At 47.1% G+C, this 15079-nt stretch overlaps 1 protein-coding gene across 11 annotated transcripts in view; it reads left to right on the plus strand.

Moving 5' to 3' along the window:
• RALGPS1 (Ral GEF with PH domain and SH3 binding motif 1) overlaps positions 1-15079 on the plus strand; it is a 275161-nt gene continuing 260082 nt past the window's right edge. For 10 of the 11 annotated variants that reach the window (XM_040482350.1, XM_040482351.1, XM_040482355.1 and 7 more), the window contains exon 1: positions 1-71. The gene's annotated coding sequence lies outside the window, so the exon portion shown is untranslated. The remainder of the gene's footprint in view (positions 72-15079) is intronic. The other variant, XM_040482346.1, reaches the window with a different exon arrangement.

Raw genomic sequence — 15079 nt, forward strand, 5'->3', positions numbered from 1 at the left:
GCGGCGGCAGCCACTGCGGCCCGCGTCAAGGTGACCGGCCGGGACTGCAGCGGCGGCGGCGAGAGCGGGCGGTGAGAGGAGCGGCCCGCGGGGCGGGGCGGGGCGGGGCCGGGCGGGGCCCTGAGGGCCGGGCCGCAGGGAGCTGCAGGTGCGGGGGGCGGGACCCAGAGGGGCCGCTGGGCCGGGGAGGGGCCTCGGGGAGGGAGGCGGGGCCGGGGGGCAGGGGTGGTGTTGGGAGGGTTCAGGGGCGCCGGGGGCCGGGCCGGGGGCCTTAGGCGCGCTCGTCCCGCGAGGGGTTGGTGTGAAGGGCAGTGGGTGTCGGGATGGAGGTGGGGACAGGCCGCAGGTGTTGCGGGGCTGGTGGAGGCAGTTGGGCGGGGAAGAGGGGGCTGCAGGTGTGGGGGCGGGGCAAGGTGGGACCACAGATTAGGCAGTGGGAGGGGGCTGCGAGGTGAGGTCTGAGCTGCTGGAGAGCCCGGGCCTGAAAAAAACCACAGGTGCAAAGGGCGGGGCCAGGGAGACCTGCAGGGGCGGGGGGCGGGGCACCGAGCGGTTGCAGGTCCGGAAGCGGTGCCTCAGGTGACGAGCTGGCGGAGGGTGAGTGGTCTCCGGAGCAGGGAATGCAGCTCTCTCCGTTGTAGTGGGGTTTGGGTGGGCGCGCGAGCTTTGGGCTTTCTGAATATTCTGGAGGCTTCGAGGGTTGCCGCTGGGCCAGAGGGGTTGGCCGGGCCTGCCTGTGCTTCTCTTGAGGCTGACTTGGATCTTATAGCTCGCCCCGTTTATTAGGCTATGACACGCTGTGCGGTAAGTGGGGCGCGTCGTTTTTCACGATCTCAGGGGCTTTCCCTGTGCTGTTGCAGGGGGACCTGCCTCGATTGGGGTCGGCGGTTGGCATTCATTCGATGATCAGAAATGTGTTTGAGAAATGTTGCTTGCTGGAAGAGTAGTTAGTGTGAAGCTTGAAGGGTCCTGGTACCAGATGCTGCTGCAGATCTTCCCAATGGCAGTCTCCAAAAGACTGACATGGCAGCCTGGTGAAGGGGGAGAACAGGAATGAGGGTTCAGAAGCGTTTGCCTCTGTGTAACCCCCGGAGAGTCTTTCACCTCTCTGAGCTTTGTGTCTTCCTCTGCAAAACGAGCATCTATAGCAGCGCGCAACCTGCCTTGTGTGCCTCCCAGGGGACTTGTGAGGCTAGGATGGAAAAATGCTTATTGAGCAAATTATGGGCTAAAGTTATGAGTCTCCTTCCTCTTTGCCGATAGGGAGGTCGGATTCACGGACTGGGGGTTTAAAGAGAAGGGTATTTCTAATAGACCATTTTCTTGTTTGAGTTTGGGATGAGGTTTATGGCAGAGAGTGCCCCAAAGACTCAGTCCTGTCTTGGATCAAGGCCACTGAGGGAGCTGTGGCAGGGAGCGATGGCAGGTGGAAACCGAGGAACATTTAATTGTTTGCTGACCTTTAGACCCCAACCCCAGTGAGGACTCTGAGCTGGATCATGAGGCTTAGGCTTGAGCCTTATGGAATTCTTCCTCCCCATCCAAGTAGGAACTCTGATTTTACCACGTTCCAGAAGGAAGACACTAAAAAGAAAGGAATGTGAGAATTTCATTAGCTTCCTACAGGGGCAGAGAGAAGAAATCAAGATGAGAGGGCTCCCTCCTATCCAGAAGATAGCAGGGAACCCATGTGTGTGACTTTTTGGTGCACAGTACCTCTACTCACTAACAGTTTGAACACACTGTCATTTCTCCTACCTGTATTGCAGGAGAAAGAGGCTTCTCCTGCACTGGCCTGCATTTTTCTTTACTTTAGGAGGAATGGAACTTTTGGAGGCCAACCACTGTGGCGCTGGCCTATTTCGCTACCTCTCAGCTGGGTGGTGGTGGCCCAGTGGCATCATGGGAATGGCGTCTCAGGGATGGGTCCTTACTGGGGCCTGGGCTTGTGTGGCAGGCACCCAGAGGGTCTAGCAGTTTGCATGTGTGAGTTTTCCCTTTCTGGCCTGGCAGAAACTGTGTAAATGGTTCTCAGAGATTGCTGCCCTCTGGATAACCATCATGCTCTGTGGGTTAAAAGGAAAGCCTAAACTTGGTAGTACACAAAAGTTAGAACATGCGTTGCATAAGGAGGGGATCGTCTCTTTGCTTGTTATTATTGGAGTGACAATACCCAGGGTTGAGAGAAACTTCATCAACAGAAAATATTGAACCCGAAGCTCTTTGCGATATGGCCCCAGTCTACCTTTTTAAATTGATTTTCCTCTTCAGTATGGAGGGTGAAAGCTCTGGCTTGGAAGTCAGGTGGGTCAGGTTGGAAGTCTTATGCACCAGTTTCTCAACTTCTCAGAGCTTTGTTTGCCTTATTTGTGAAACAAGGATAATCATGTCCACATTGAGAGGTTGTTATGAAGAATAAATGAGACAAGGTATGTGAAAGCACCTGATGTATTAGGCATTCAGTGTTAGGGTTCATGTCTTCCCTCCCTGCCTACTCATCTTTCAACACAACAGAATAGCATGAGGCATGTAAAGAGAGCAGGACTGGTAATTCTGAAGCCTTCACTTCTTGTATAACCTTGAACAAATCTCTTTGCCAGACCTCCATTTTCTAGGCTGAGTGAGGATGGCGTGAGACTGAGAACATCAAGCGTTGTTCTTGCTCTGGCATTCTCATCAGCATGCTGTCATATTTTCCTGAAAGGCAGGGGGGAAGAAACGAATGACCTGCTGTTTAAAAAAAAAAAAAAATCTGCCTAACACTTTGCCTAGTGCGTAGTAGGTGCTTATTAAATACTTGTTGAAGGAACAGATGAAGGGATTTAAGAAGAAGGTGTGGCACGTTGTCCCTGCTGCTTATATGTATGCTGTATCTCTGTCTTCAAAATGCTATTGATTTATTTGCAAAAACCTATTGCAACATTAGTGAAATTGGCGAACCTCAGCGTGAAAGACCAAAGCTGTTTCACAGTTCTGTTTTACCATAAATGAAGTCCACCCAGCTTTTGTTCATAAGCGTACATGCTTCTTCGCAGTTGCAGTTATATGTACCCGAGCATTTGGAAGAAGCCTGGCAAAAAGTGGTTTTTTTGAATGGTGTTTTTAATCTTATTTTTTTAAGAAGTAAAAAAAAAAAATATCACACATGGCTTCTCTTTTTAAAGGCAGGTAGTTCATGGGGCGCCTGGGTGATTCAGTCTGTTAAGTGTTCAACTCTTGGGGGGCGCCTGGGTGGCTCTGTCGGTTATGTGTCCGACTTCAGCTCAGGTCATGATCTCATGGTCTGTAAGTTTGAGCCCCGCGTCGGGCTCTGTGCTGACAGCTCAGAGCCTGGAGCCTGCTGCGGATTCTGTGTCTCCTCCTCTCTCTGACCCTCCCCCGTTCATGCTCTGTCTCTCTCTGTCTCAAAAATAAATAAACATTAAAAAAAAAAAAAGCGTTCAACTCTTGGTTTCAGCTCAGGTCATGATCTCACGGAATTCGTGAGCTCAAGACCCACATCAGGCTTTGCACTGACAGTGTGGAGTCTGCTTGTGACACTCTCTCTCTCTGTCTCTTTCTCTCCCTCTCCCTCTCCCTCTCCCCCTCACTTTCTCACTCACTCTCAACCGCCCCCCCCATCTCTCTTGCTCTCAAAATAAATGAATAAACTTTAAAAAAAAGGCAAGTCATTCAAAGGGGAACAAATTATAAAGGGTCTTTCTTGCCTCCAGCTGCCAGTCCTTCTCCCTAGGGGCAACCACCATTACCATTTTTCTTGTTTATTATATATCCTTTCTCTTACAGAAAGAATGGTGTCTGTACATCCTCTTTCTCCTTCATTTATTCACTTGATCTGTTTTGGAAATTGTTCCAACATTGGACTGTGTTCCAGTTGGTACACACAGTTCCTTCTTAATAAATGTTTTCAACTGATGTTGTAAGCACAATTTTATCCATGTCTCCCCGCCCTCCCCATGATGTTTACTCAGTAATGGTTAGCAGTCATTGTTTAGAAGAATAACAAGAGACATTCCTTGTTCTTTTCTAGGAAACAAATGGCTTTGGTCCCATTGAACAATAGACTACAGGCAGCCGTATATCTGGATGCAAGGTGGACGGCAGAAAGAGAAAGGAAAAGGGATCTGTTTGTTAGTGAATGAAAACTGACTTTCCATTCAGCCCTTGATTCAAAGTTGAGCTGTCACTCACTGGCTCTGTGACTTGGGACAATTTACCTAATCTTTCTGCATTTCAGTCTTCCTATCTGTAAATGGATGATGATAATAAAATCTGCCTTTTGAGGTTTTGTGCGGAGGAAATGAGATCATGCATACAAAGTACTTGCAACGATAGCAGGTCTTAGTAGATGCTCAAGAAGGGGTAGCTGCCATGTTATTAATAACCTGAAGTAGCCTCTTTTGTTTTTTGTCGGCAGATATTTCCTGGGCAGTTGAGACTGAGCTGTGGACAGTGCCCAAAGTCCTTGCCCTTGGGATGCTCACATACTGTGCAGGGAGACAGACACCTAAGTCACTGATTACCCAACAGTTGTGGTGGGCCCAACGTTGGGGTGGTGAGCAGTAGAGGGGTCATGGAGTCAGGAAATAGTGACTTCTCCCTGGGTGATTTGGGAATGGCTTCCCAGGTCAAATATCCCTACCTTTGTGAAACCTACTCTGTTCTAGGCACAAGTGACCGCTCCTGTTTGTACTCCCTTGACTTTCATTGCGTGTCTGCCTTGATCAGAACACGCACTGTGTTATAGCGTGCATCGGTTTATGTCTGTGGCTCCTCCCTGCACAGGAAAACCCTCCTGCTGTCTTTGCTGCTGAGTCTTCAGGGTAGGCTCTTGGTGGGCATTGGGACGTACCTCTGGACCAACTGAATGTTGGCAAGCTCTTATTGATAAGTCATTATTTCTCTGGTGAATCCCGGTTTCTGGGCTCTGTTCCTTCACTTTCCAACTACTTGAGTGCTGACTCTGACAGGCATGTGTTGTGCCATATACTAGCTGTAGGCTTTGGGTGTGGCTGGTGGTACTTGTCCAAAGAGTCTTAGAGATGGGACAGGAAAGAACTATTTGCTCCGGATGCTCCAGGACAAGATAGGGAAGCAGAAAAAAGGACAGCTCTAAACATGAACTGCTCATATTTGTTAAGCCCACCTTGACTTTCCTCAGAGCATGGCTGCTCATCTTTCTCTTGTGGTGAGGTTGTGGAGGAGCAGGCTCAAGGGAGCAGAGTAGTGGTGCATAGATTTTGACCAGAGGAAGTGGACAGTTGGTCAGGTTGGCGTCTGTGAGGGGCATCCTGGGGGCATTTTTAGGGCCATTTTCTTAAAAAGAGAGGTGACCTTACTTCCTTTATGCGGGGATTCACTCACCAGCCTTGCTGGGTTCCTGCTTTGGGCTAAACCCTTTGCTGAATGCTGGGAATGTGTGGAGATGAAGGAGTCCTGTCCCTGCCTTTGAGGAGCTCATGGTTGGGGGAGGAGCCACATGCAAACAGAAGGTGATCAGAAGGCAACTGACTGTGACAGAAGACCTCAAGTCAAGGGGCCAAGCAGATTCATGCTCTGGAGCCAGGCAGACCTGGGTTCAAATTCTGGCTCTTCCACACATAAGGCCTTGGGCAAATGTCTTCCTGTTTGTGTCTTGTTTACTGATTTGTTAAATGGGGATAGCAGTGTTATCTAACTTAGGACTCTTGTTGAAGATTCAGTGAAATAATGCAGTGGCACGTTTAGCCTGGTGCCTGATAGAAAGCTGTTCCTACAGACTGCTCACATGTTATTCGTGGTTCTTTTGGAGCACTGAGGAGCACCTCTTCAGTTGTTTTCTCTGGTTTCTAGTATAGTCGTAATGGTGCCAGTGGAGTGGTAAAGATGACGGCCATGGTGTCTGAGAAACCAGCTCTGAAGTCACAAAGAACTCGAGGAGTTCTAGGGATACTCCTCATGGGCCCCATTAACCCCAGGTTATGGGTTTGTCCACAAGTGTTTCCTCTCCCTTTTTTTTTTTTTTTTTTTTTACACAAGCCCTTCTCAAAGGTAGTTTCCAGCCCAGCACCGTCGTGAGCACCTTTTCTTCATTGGATCACCTGCACTGATCAATTCCACATCTTTTCCCCAAGGGGAGGCATAAGCCAGGCTTGTTTCACATGCACTTATGGAGGAGAGCAGAGGCAATGAAGACCCAGAATGACAAATTGTCCCACAGTTTTTCTGCAGAGCTTTTGACTCCATTATGTTCTCTGTAGGAGATTTATCTCCTGACATCAGAGCTTAAAGTGCAGACTCTAGAGTCAGGCCAATGTGGGTATGGGTCCTAACTCCACCACTCAAAACCCTGGTGGCTTTGGTCAAGTGACCACTCCTCTGTTTCCTCATTGATACAGGAAGTGTGATGATGTGGGAAATAAGCCCACTTGACCCAATCAAAGGAGGGATGCAGTGAAGCAAGGTTTCAATGAACGTTCTTGTCGGAGCGGGTGTCTGACAGACCGGCACACTTGGGGCAGTTACAGCAGAAATTTATCTCCTAGTATGCAAGTTCCTCCATTCCTCATTGGCTGAATACTACAGAGGTTACAGCCTTACCCAGACATCGCCTATGCCCGTGTAAGCAAAAAGTAGTCTAATTGGAACAAATGTACATTTCCTGAGGGATGCGGAGACTCTCAGTCCCTCCTTTGTTCTTTGGCGCATGCTCATTGCAAAGCCCGTGAAAGTAAGTTCGCGAAACAGAGAGGGGAAGAAGAACCAGGAAATGAAGTATCTAAGGGTTTGGGACTCCACTGTGGGCTGGGTGGGGCGGGGTTCATACATATGTCCAGTAGGTTGTAATGTAATCCTGCTGTTAAGTAGCACAGCTTTTATTTGATGTTTCTGAAAATGAATCATCTCCCGTACTTTTCACAATGGTACTTACCTCCATATGGTTCCTAAAAGGCTTCAAGGTGATCATGTGGAATGGGGCTCAGCATAGAGTTCACACATCATGAGCACCCAGTAGATGTGAGCTGGAATAATGTTCTCTTCATCCATTGTTAGCGTGCTTGCAGAATGCTTTTTTAGGGGATGTTAATTTACTGCCTATGGAAGTTACTTGAGTTATCGCACAAGGAATATGTTAAAACTCAGATGTCCTCGGTGGCAGGGGCTAGTAGGGTCATCCAGGGTGGCAGGAGGAACTCAGCTTGTGTTGGGACTGGATGCAAGTGTGCACACCCACAAAAGCAGTTGGCTGTTGGTAAGGGAGAGGATGGAGTCACTGTGAGGGGGGGCCTTGTCTGAGGCTGGTTCAGGAAATGAAGGCTCGTTTCCCAAGTTGTTTCTGTCTCCTTGTTCTGTGACTCCACGTTAAATGGAGGGTCTTTAATATGAACGGATGCAACATTATATTTTTCCTCTTTAAGGTTTAAATATTTTTAGGGGCTCCTGGGTGGCCCAGTGGGTTAAGCGTCAGCCTTTGGCTTAGGTCATGATCTCATGGCTCGTGAGTTCAAGCCCGGCGTCGGACTCTGTACTGACAGCTTAGAGCCTGGAACCTGCTTTGGATTCTGTGTCTCCCCCACTCTCTGCCCCTATCTCACTCACGCTCTGTCTCTCTCTCCTTCGACAATAAACAAACATTAAAAAAAATTTTTTTTAAAAATGAGATGAAGATTTAAATATTTTTATTACAAGGTTTTATTTTAAGGTGAAGACAATTACTTGACTAATCAAGAAATTTAAATATTTGGCCTCAACAGTCAAAGATGTCTTTGAAAATCATCTTCTCTTCGTAAAGATGAAAGAAAGACTGATGAGTATAATTAAATTCATGTTTATTGGCTATAATAATTCTCACCCACTCTTGTATAAGCTTGATAATTAGGTCAAGAGAAATCTGTGCTTTTGATACATTTCTCAGTGATTAAATATTTATGGAAAACAAGTTAATAAATTCAGGAGAATATGCTGTGTCTCTTTTTGTGGCACTGAAGTTTGTTACGTGGAATCGGTGACTTTGACCATTTTGAGGTATTTTTTATTGCGTGTCCTTTCTGTAGCTGTGTTTTGATTTGTTTTTCCTCTGGGCACCACATCTCCAACACTTTCGGCCCACTAGCATTTCTGGACTGTTCCCCCCACAGGCTCCCACAACACCCTCTTGTAGTGTGTCATAACACTCTGTGACTAATGAGGACTTCCTGGTGAACACCACCCCCGCCCCCCTCCCTGCCGGCCGATTTTGTAGAGTAAGAGCCTGCATTTGTTCTTGCCATATCCTGGGCCTAGCCCAGGGCTAGTACAAGGCAGCCAGAATGAGTTGTGTGTGGTTCTCTGCTTAAAACCCTTCAGTGGCTTCTGACCTCCCTTAGAAAAAAGACCAGATCTCAAGCATGGCCTGCTGGGTGTAACAAGATGCTTTGTCGTGCAGTGGTTGGTGATGTCTGTCTCCCGTAGTGCTGTCAGATCCTGGACTAGGGCTGTTTTGCTCACCATTGGGTCTTTAGGGCCTGTCATAGCATCTGGCACATTGCAGGTACCCCATAAGTGTTTGTCGAATGAATAAATGAAGTAAACGGTGAGTGTCCAGTAACTGATTTGAATCTATGAAATGAGAACGTTGGATCTGAGGTCCCTTCATTGTGAAATATCTCAACACTTTACAAAGTCTCTTTTGACACCTGTTTTTTCAGGGTCGTCTTGGTTCTTACAAGGCAATCTTTGAGATGCATGGGAGAAAATGGAAGCTCAGAGAGGCCAAGCAAGTTGCCCAAGATGTAGCTGTGGGAGAAACTGAGGGCTCCTCCGTTGTCTTTTCTTGCACCCTGTGCTGCCTCAAGGTGTGGTTTCTGACATTGGAAGAGTCATAGGTGAGATAAGGAAACGTGTTCATTGAAAAAGGTACTTGTGATAGTTTCTCTTAGTTTTAGTTATTTTAGTTTCCTGATAATGGAACTTAAGGAGTGCAATTTGCAGTGAGGGTTTTAAGGTCTGTTTTCATTCTAGGGACTAGGAAACCCTGATCTTCCTTGTAAAGTACAGTAATTACTAATGCATGTGCTGATGGGTTGACAACTAAGATTAGAATTTGTTCTTGTTGGGAAGCTTTTTGATAAGATTAGAAGATTAGAATCTTTTAGATAAGATTTTGATGATTGATAGACAGCATTCTCTTGCTGTTTTCAAACCTGCCAGGTTGCTCTAGTTAGCTTATTTCTCTACTTTCTCTCTGGGTTTACATGCTACAGGGCTCTTTTGCAATGAGCACTGTTGTGAACTTTGCACTCATCAGATGTGGTGTCAGTCTGTCCTGAAAGTTAAGGGCACGGAGTCCACTCTTCCCACTGCTGAGGGTGGGACTTTGCCAGGGTTTCATACTCTGTGTCCTGATTCTCCACCCAGCAAATCCTATGGACTTTAGCACATCCATTTGTACATTGCATTTCATAACAACTTCCTGCAGGACATAAAACGTTGCACATAGACCATGTTCATGAAGAAGCATTTACCTCTGATGAAAACCTCTGCATTGAGGTCCTTTGTTGAGTCGGAGGAACTAAGTCCTGACTTACTTTGTGTGCAGCTCTGGGGTCTGGTGGCAATATGCATATTGATCTTAGGGAGCTTCATCATGATCTTAGGGGGCTTCTTAAAGGCTGAGAGATTCTTGGAACCTAGTTTTATAAATATAGCCAATATCCTTTTGGAACAGAGACAGCAGCCTGGAATTATAGAAAAATCACCGGATATGAAGCCAGAATGCAAGTGTGTCAGTTTGTTCTGACACCTGCTTTCCAAATAAAAAGGAATATCCCTGGTGTGTATGTGTCCTTTCTTCAGTAGGAAAGCCCCAGTTTTATTTTTATCCTTTCTTATTTTATTTATATTAAATGTTTATTTTTGAGAGAGAGAGCGAGCGAGCAAGCAGGGGAGGGGCAGAGAGAGGGAGGGACAGAGGATACGAAGCGGGCTTTGCATTGACAGCAGAGAGCCTGACGCAGGGCTTGAACTCATGAACTGTGAGATCATGACTTGAGTCGCAACCGGGTGCTCAACCAACTGAGTCTCCCAGGCACCTCAAAAAGCCCCAGTTTTAAAATCTGAGATTGCTTTGTGAGGATCGAGTCAGAGTAAAGAGAGCTGGATGAAGTGGAACTATTGTACCAGCAATGAAAGGCAGCCTTATTCCTTGTTCTTGCCTGTCTTTTAGACCTGTCTGCCTGTCAGTCCATCTGTCTGTCTGTCCATCCATCCATCCATCCATCCATCCATCCATAATCCATCCATTTCTGTTCAGGGCCTGCTGAGTGTGGGGCCACAGTACAGAAAAAAAGATGAATCTGGTCCTTGCTGTCTTTTAACTCATAATCTAGCAGCAAAGTTAAAGAAGTATAAAAGTAAGTACAAAAACAATAACAAGCATAGAAAACATTAACTGAAGCACTGAAGATGGCTACAGAGGAGGAGTAGAAGGTGACTGCCGACTGTAAACAGGGCAGCTCTACTTGCTGGGAAGGCCAGAGCCACTTTCCACAGAAAAGATGAGTTGGAGTTGACCAGGTGAACAGGTGACAGCTGCATGGTCATGGTTCCAGTTGGGACAAGGGCATGGCGAATTCCAGACGTTAACAGAGAGCCAGTGTGGCTGGAGGTCTGAGTTGCGAGGGAAACTCTGTAGTGTTCACACCCTGGTGGTTGGTGGTCCCGGTGCTGTTTTCTTGACCTGCACAGGCATCCCCGACAGTCTCTTGCTGACTCTTGTTTTACATAATTCCCATCTATCACCGAAAGCGTCTATTACTGAAACAATACCTGCCACGGTTTCCAAGATAGCAGTTGGGTTTATTTTTATTGCCTTCAAGATTGGTTGCTTTCTTTGCTTTTTGATCTCATTAGTGGTTTTCATTCCACATTTCTTGAGCTCGCACCTGGGTTTGGCACCGCAGGCTTTGCCCTCAGGAGCCCACGGACCTGACACACAGGAGTAAATAGATGAGAGTGGTGATGCTGGGTCAGGGATGGCAAGCAGTAGAAATGGGAGCTTGTGGGATGGAACCAGACTCACAGGATCTTAAAGATGGATTTTCAGTTTCCCAGGCAAAGAGGGACACGGGCAGAGGACACAGACTGCAGAGTAACAGAAGCAGGAAAGAACATGCTGTGTGTCAGGAGTGGTGAGCTGCCTGGCATTGCTAGAGGGTGAAGCTCATGAACACAGGGAGGAGATGCTGGCAGGAGATGAGGTCAGAGGTGTGGTTCAGGGTCAGTTCTCAGAGGGACTCGAAGGCAGTGCTTGGGAGTTCAGATGGTGTCCTGTGGCCAGAGGAGTACCGTTCCAGAGTTACGGGAGGAGGAAAACACTGCCGGTTGTGACCCTGGTGCAGAGGATGGTGTGGGGGAGATGAGTGCAGGGCTCTTGCCCCTGAGCTTGGCCATGGGGATGGAGAGGAGGAGGCAGGTTTGGGAGAAGCTGAGGAAGAGGCCTCCTTTCTTGCATATTTAGTGGATGGGAGGGCAGTATCAGGGTTTCTCACTTTAGTGATATGAAGGGCTGGGCCAGTTGCAGAGATAAGGAACAAGACAGGGGTATTGGGTTGAGGAGGAGGAAGTGGTGAATTCAGTGTTGGCAACAGCCAAGCTGAGTTTGGGAGGCCTGTGGGACAGCGTTTTGGCAGCTGGCCTGCTTGCCTGGAGCTCAGAGAAAGATCTGGGCCAGAGCAGTGGTCCTCAGTCTTTGGAGCATCAGGATCCTCAGTGGTGTTTGGGGGAGAGAGACTGGTCATCTGTATGCTGTGGAGCCTTCACAGGTGGCTCCAATACCTTGCTGGCTAAGAGAGAGAGACTTGGGGTCATCCTTGTATAGCTGGCCCAAAGTGATAGGAGAGAGGTGGGTCACCCAGGAAGTTTCTGCATAGTGGGCACGGGATCCTGGCTGGAGTGCTGGGGAGCACCAGTGCGAGGGATGGAGCACATAGAAGAGTCAGAGAAGCAGCTGGAGGAGGGTCAGTGAGAAAGTAGTAACCTAGGAAGATAATGGTGTGGAGACTGGTGGCTGGGGCATCCCCTCCAGCTCACTGTCTGCAGGGCCTCTGCCCCTGCCCCTGAAGCTGGGTGCCCCAGGCTTCCTGCTGACACTTTTATTTTCACTAATGTTGGAGACAGTCCAACATTAGTTCCTTTTGCTTCTGTGTGCAAAAGACCGAGAGAGACTCTTGGCCGCGGCCAGTGTCTCAACCCTTCATCTTCCCTGACACCTCCTCAGGCAGTGCACCATGCCTGCTACTGCTGCTCTTTTGGTTTGAAATCTCTGGTTCCTGAAGCAGGAAAGTCGGGGCCCCATCCAGTGTTCTGAGGTTCAGGACAGGTCTGCAGCTCAGTGGGAAGGGTGTGTGTCTAGATCCCAGGATCAGAAGCTGTCAGAGCTGTGCAAGGAAGTCCTGGAAGATGACAAAACCGTGCAGACTGGACTAAAGTGATGTGGGAGCCCTGTGACTGGGGTTGTGCATTCTCGGTCTCCTGTGTGTCCTGAGCTTGGGCAGCAGGTTAGAGCCTGGTGTACAACTTCCAGAACTTACAGATGGGTATTAGAGTTAGTGTACATGAGATTTACCCAGACTGCTCATGAAGGGTGTCCTAAATTGACAAAAGTGGAAGTCCACCCCCGTGGTAGGCCTAAATGCCTGACGGAGATCAGCTTACAGAACCCAGTGAAGAGCCAACGAGAATCTGATGTGTGATGCCACATGCATCTTTAAGTAATACCCTGACCCCAAACCCTGGGAGTGTAGGGCAGAGGCGGAGACCTAGTTGGCACTGGCCCTGGTGCTGAAAACCACAGCTGAAGAGTGGTGAGAAAGGATCAGGGATAATTGGAGGTGAGTAGCTGTCCTTGATATCAGGGCCCACCACCCTGATATGAAGCCATTTGCCTCTCACAAAAGGAGAAAGAAAAAGGATTAATGTTCATTGGTTGAAAAACCTCAATGTTTAGCAAAGAGAAGGGAGCAGATTAGTGGATGGGAGTACGCGTACCAGTACAGAACATAAAACGCTGTTCAGCTCTTGTGGGATGGAACACAGAGAAGTGGTTCCGAAAATGGGGCTGACTGAACTGGGTTCAAATCCTGCCTTTGCCTAAGGACTCACTACCACAGCCAGTGAAGATACTTTTATTGACAGTGTCCTTGGGTAGGTCACCTGACCTCCTGGGGCCTCACTTGCTAGGGTGAGTTTTCTCACATTAAATGGGTGTGATAGCAATACCCATCTTAGAGAATTTTTATAAGAACTCAGTGGTATATTAGTACAGAGAAGGTGCTTGACAAAGTGTCCATCACAGAGTAATGGTTCAGTAAATAACAGTAGTAATGCTGCTGATGATAATATGATCCTTGCGTGAATACCTCTGCTGATTTCTCCACTGGACTAAACCCCACCAATGTAGCACACGTATGATGTAAAGGACTTCAGCAATAATAGGCTCAGCTGTTGATCCTGGATCAATAATTGGAGGTGATAAGGACCAATTAGCACATTAGCCTTAGTCTTTAGTGATGGTATAAATTTGTATCACCTCTTCTATCTTTCTGAGTATTTTGGTGGATATTGGGGGAGGTGGCATTACGGATTATTTACCTAGTGTTTGGTTGTTAATGCCAAAGTCTCATTTTTATGATGAGGCTTGTTACTGAGTAGCCTCTTATTAAATGTTTTTTTGAGGGCGTGGGGGCAAAATGTTTCTTGAATGGATAAGATGAAAATCAATCAGTTGATCAAACAATCAACTTCTGGCTCTTTCCAGGGAAGTCTACACATAGTAATAGTGATAATGCCATATCTCCAAATGTTGGCAATTCCAATGAGATAGTCTACAAAACTTGATAAAATAGTGATATTTATCTGGAAAAAGAAATTGGTAAAAACATTAAAAAAATTTTAGGGCACGGAAATGGCCTTCATTCTTCTAGATTCCTGTTCATTTCAACAAATGTTTGAGTTTGTCTGCTATGTGTAAAAATAGTGCTAGACCCTTAGTTGGGGGAATATAAAAATTGACATCTATTGGATATCTTTCGTGATACATATTCTCATATAACATTTATCTCTATCCTTATGAGGGAGCCATTTCTGTAGTTTGGAGTATAAGTGACAGAAAACTAAAATAACAAAGACATAACAAAGATAAATAAGATAGAAACTTCTCATGTGTGAGAAGTCAAGAGATAATCAGCTCAGGGTAGGTATAGAGCCTGTATGGTCAGAGACTCAGGTTCCTTCTATCTTGTTGTTCCATCATGAGGCTATCTTGGGAATGACTTCCAAGTCTGAGGTCACTTCAAGGCCTGAAATGGCTGCTGGAGCTCTAGCTTTTGCATCTGCATTCCAGCCTTTGAGGGCCACTTTCCAGAATTTGTGCATGACATTTCTTGCATCTCATTGGCCTGATCTTGGTCATATGGCCACACCTGGCAGTAAGGGAGGTTGGGAAATGTAATCTCTATTCAGGGAAGCCATGTGTCCACCTACAGACCAGAATTTCTGTTACTAAAGAAGGAGAGGAGGATGGTTATTGGGGGCCAGCATCACCATTATTGGCCCCATTTAAAATATGTGGAGTCTCAGAGTAGTTGAGATCAGCCTCATATATATGGCCTATAAATGATTGAACCTTCACAACTTATTATACAGCAGTAATTTATTAATTCCATATGGCTCTTGGGTAAGAGCAGGAAAACAGATTCCTGGAAAAGAAATGATTTCTTTGCTAACATGCACAGGACCTTAATTCATGAGCCATCAGGAGTTACACAATAGCAAGGGAAGGAATGGTTATTACATTGTTGGGACATTTGGCTTTCAACGCCAGAAGGAATTGCTAAGCTTGACCCCAAACAGCAGTGGAGACTCCAGATGAGTTTGAGTTAAAGAACAAAACCTGGAGTTAAAGATGGGAAGATGTATACTGAGCTCTGTTACGGGATCTAGGAGAGGTGGATTACAGGATTCAGGTTGGGGTGAGTTAGGAGGGAGAACTTCCCCTGTCTGTCTTCCTTCCTTTCTTCCTTCCTTCCTTCCTTCCTTCCTTCCTTCCTTCCTTCCTTCCTTC

The sequence above is a fragment of the Herpailurus yagouaroundi genome, unplaced genomic scaffold (genome assembly GCF_014898765.1).
Source record: "Herpailurus yagouaroundi ecotype Mexico unplaced genomic scaffold, PumYag 160, whole genome shotgun sequence".
Taxonomy (NCBI): Eukaryota; Metazoa; Chordata; class Mammalia; order Carnivora; family Felidae; genus Herpailurus; species Herpailurus yagouaroundi.